Raw genomic sequence first — 4,537 nt, 5'->3', positions numbered from 1 at the left:
TTCCTCTCCAGGCAGCCAGGAGACACATGTCTGCCCAGAGCTCTTCTGTGGGAAACAAAGCTACTTCTCAGGGGCAGTTGCTCAACCCTGGGCTCATTAGCACTTTCTACTTCTTGAGGTTTGTTTATCTACAGATCTCAACGTGCCTCAAAACATTCATTAATGCTCCCGACACCCTGCCAGCCCAGAATCACAGTCCCCCCATTCTACAGATGGGAAGACTGATAGAAAGGGCAATTAAGTGATGGAGCCATTATGTGACTGTTGAGCAAATAGGGAGCTGAGGCAGAAGGAAAGCAATGACTCATGAAGAGCCAGGCTGGCAAGGCCACCCCACAGACCAGGTGCCCTGCAATGGACCCACACATGCACTATGCTAGGGAGGGGATAGGAGCTTGGGGGCAAATCCTTGCACTCTGACAGGCATGCATGTCTCACACATTTTTATTGGTTGGAAAACAGAGGAAGTTCCCAAAGGAACCAATGTCTCCTTCCCATTCAGTTGCCACTAGAGCAGCGAAGATGACCGAAAAGGTATTTCCAATTAAACAAGATTTGATTAAGAGATTTACAGCCCAGAAAAGCATCGAGATATTTAACCAGTGGTTAAGAAACTGTATGCATCCCCCAGACAGCAAGATGAAGGATGGGACAGGAACTCGGGAGCCACAGGAGGTTCAAAGCTTAGGCTGGAAAGACACACAGAGAACCTTCAAGGTGTTTGACACTCTTAATTCAGCAAGCAAACTTTTACAATGGGTCCAAAGCAAAGAATCAGAAGGTTCGTGTAAGCTCTGTATTCTCTTATCACGTCAAAGGTCCCATCTCTCAACTGTTGCTCTAGCGATTAGATTCCAAGACATGGAGTTAGGAGTACGTCCAAACCAGGGCAGCTTCAAAGTCTCTCACACTGATACCACAAAGCCATCGAATAGTCTTAGCAACATGGAGAAGAGTGCATAATAAATAAATGGAGGGCTGGAGAAATGATGGCTCAGCAGTTAAGGGTGCATCCTGCTCTTGCAGAAGACCTGAGCTCAGTTCCCAACACCCACGTCAGGTGGCTCACAAGCACCTGCAACTCCAGTTCTGGGGATCCAACTCGTATGGCTTCTGAGTGCCCTGCCCCCCTCCACACACACACACATGCCTACTCACACATAAACACACCAATAAAATATTTTAAATAATAATCAAAAAACAAATGCTATATCAGAATATAAAATAGTTAACATGATCATAAATATCAAGAGAAACAAAATTTTGTACTCAAAAATATAGTATAAGAACATGTGAATGGTTTGGCTTGTTAATCGTGACCTACTGTTTTGTGTGTGTGTGTGTGTGTGTGTGTGTGTGTGTGTGTGTGTTTTACCGTAATGTCAGTAATAAACATGCTGTGTTGAATTTTAAATGCTAATTTTTTTAAGTCTTTGGGGTAAATATTATTGCAGTTTTAAATACGTTTGTATTTTACCTAAGTGTGGGTCATGGGGAAAGATCCACAGACTACAAAGAGCAGATTATTATACTGTACCTGGAAACCTCATGAGACCAGTGACTGCAATGTCAGAAGATTCCGTGTGTCACCCCAGGTGACTTACATACTCCAGGGACCTGGATGAAGACGTGTCACCTCAGATCCTCTGTACTGAGGATACAGCAGGGCACAGCCTGACAGCCTCTCAGTGACTTCAGAATGCTCATGTTCATTGGGATGACAACAAGGGCATCTTACATCTTGACCTCAAAAATTATACTAGAGGAACTGGAGCGATGGCTTGGAGGCTTCAGAGCACTGACTGTTCTTGCCGAGGACCTGGGTTCAGTTTCCAGCATTCACATGATAGCTCACAGTGACTGGTAACTCGAATTCCAGGGGATCCAATACACTTCTCTGGCCTCACACAGTAAGCGTGCATACTCAAGTGCATGGACATACATACAAGTAGACACTCACTTTCACAAAATAAATCTTTTTAATGGCTTTAGAGCCAGTCCTTGGTAGGATCCACATGCACCCTGTCTCTGTGGGACACCCATGAAGAACAAATGCTCATCCTTGTAACTTTCCAGGCATACCCGGCTTCTGGAAGATATTCAGAATCACCCAAAAACCAAACTTGGGAACATAACCGTTAGCAGCAAATAGCATGCACACTGAACATGGTAGGCTTTGACTGGACTATTTTAGCCAGAACTCCCCATTCCAAGGCACTGCTGGTGTAATGTGAGAGAGACAGGTAGCAGGCTGTGTTGCTTACTTTGAAGAACATTACCTATGTCCAATGTAGCATACATCTCGGCAGCACAAGCTACTCTGTCTTCCTGTGGAGCTCTTCCTTGGGAGTCCAAATACTTTTTTCACAATGCCTGGTTTCCTCCCTTAAAGGGCCCAATGCACTCCTGACTCTGCATCGCACACGCTAATGCACCACTGCTGAGTGAAAAAGAAGAGAACCTAAAAGTTTAAAAGAGGCTGATAAAAATTAAGGAAGTATCACCTTATTAAACCCAGAGACTTAACTCTATCTTCTCAATGCCCTGGCACTGAAGTCTTGACTTTTCATCCATCGGTGAATAGATAAAGGAAAAAGCTGTCAGCCATGTGCAGGGACTGCCCCAGCTGCTGCGTATATATGACTATAGGTAATGTTCTCAGGGTTCTTCCCAGTTGTCATTCCCCATTACACGTGGAAGTAAACTAAAGCTGCATGAGGTGATTTGTCCAAAGTTATGAAGCTGGGTGTTGTGTGACTTTTCTTCACTAAGACATGAGAAAGCACTTATTCACTCCCAAATAAGTCATCAACAGAAAAACAAAGAAATAATACACCCAAGTCTAACTTAGTGAACCAGTGTGTTTATTAGGGTTTACTTGCAAGAGTCTTGGTAAATGGTTACAGGACCACAAATGACCCAAAGGCAGTTGCATCAACAAAAACCCACCAGGTCATGAACAATGACTCACAAAAACTGTATTGTGAAAGCCCCTTGCATGAGTTTCAAGCAGTTTGGTCTGTTGAAGATTCTCCTCCCAGCCATTATTACTGTCTATATAGCTTGGGAGAGGAGCCTTAGGAATCTTGTAAGTTTGAGGAACTGCCTTACAACTGTGAGTTTTGACTACTTCCTGAACCTTGTAAGTGAGTCTTAACCAGCCTCTTTCAGGGATAGAGGGAATAGTTACAGAACACTGAGGAAAAACTTGGGCTTGGTAACATCACACTAATGGCCCAGAGATTAAGGCATGACCATAAACCTGCTCTGTGGTCCTCATTACAGCTTCCGCTCCTACGAATGACATGCCATCAAGAGTGCTCTCATTGCCAGCCTATGCAAAAAATTTTGTAAGGCCCCTGCAATTGAGGACACATCATCTCATTGAGATGAAAACAATGGGACACACACACATGTACACACACACACACACACACACACACACACACACACACATACACACACACAAAGGCATCAGTCACACATTTCATCAGAGCTTTGCTTGAACTCAGTGCTTCACATTTTTCTCACTGCTTCCAGTCCTCTAGCTAAAGAAGGGAATCTCTGTGACCACCAATGCCTGGTTCCAAGCTCAGAGAAGCCTTAGTTCTCAGCTTATCCAGATGCCAAGGTGGGATTCACCTGGAGCCGACTGAGGAGGACATACAGGAATAACTTAATATGTTCCTACAAAGGCAGTTGGAAGAAGTTAAAGAGTTGAGGACAATGGGCATCATACCATTGAATCACTTCCTGGAGCACATATGGGACATCTAATCACAATTTTCTATTGTTTCACAGAGATTTTCCTTCTGTTTACTCATAATGGGAAAATGTATATCAAACAGAGCAAGCCAGCCTACAGAGCACAGCAAGGGCTCCCAACCTGGTACTTACTGGCCCTGGAGCAGGACATTTTCAGTCGATCTTCAGGAACTAGGCCTTGAGGTGATACCACTGGCCACCACCTTTCATCCCATCTAGGATCCATAAGATGAAACATGTGAGTTTGTAGGGATCCCAGGCTCCACTCATTCGAGACTTTTCCCAGAAACCCCCGTTAAAAAAAAAAAAGTCTTTCCTCTATCAGAGTCTATAATTTGGCCAAGAAGGGACCCTTCCAAGAGCCCTAAACAAATGTGTTGCTCTTACATTGAGATAGAGGATTCTCTGAAGAGGACGATTATCTGTTGCTTTATCCACAAACTCGAGGTTTGTTTCCTTGATGGTTTTTTGGAAGACTGATTGTGTGTTATGAGCTGATTTATTTGTGTTCTAGAGTTAACTACTTACCTCTGAGCTCACTGTTTAAGCATGTTTACATTCAGTCAGCCTCCGGCTCCTCTTCCGGAGTCCAGGGAAACAGAGACACACCCAGCTATGACAGGGTAGCCATCCTTTGGCTACTGAGCTCTTCTCTCTGAAGCACTGTCTCATTGCATAGCCCAAGTTTCCCTCTATCTCTTGCTCCTCCTCCCTCCTCCTCCCTCCTCCTCCCTCCTACTCCCTCCTACTCCCTCCTACTCCTTCCTCCTCT

The sequence above is a fragment of the Rattus rattus genome, chromosome 1 (genome assembly GCF_011064425.1).
Source record: "Rattus rattus isolate New Zealand chromosome 1, Rrattus_CSIRO_v1, whole genome shotgun sequence".
In the NCBI taxonomy this organism is placed as follows: Eukaryota; Metazoa; Chordata; class Mammalia; order Rodentia; family Muridae; genus Rattus; species Rattus rattus.
This window is presented reverse-complemented; position numbering follows the sequence as displayed.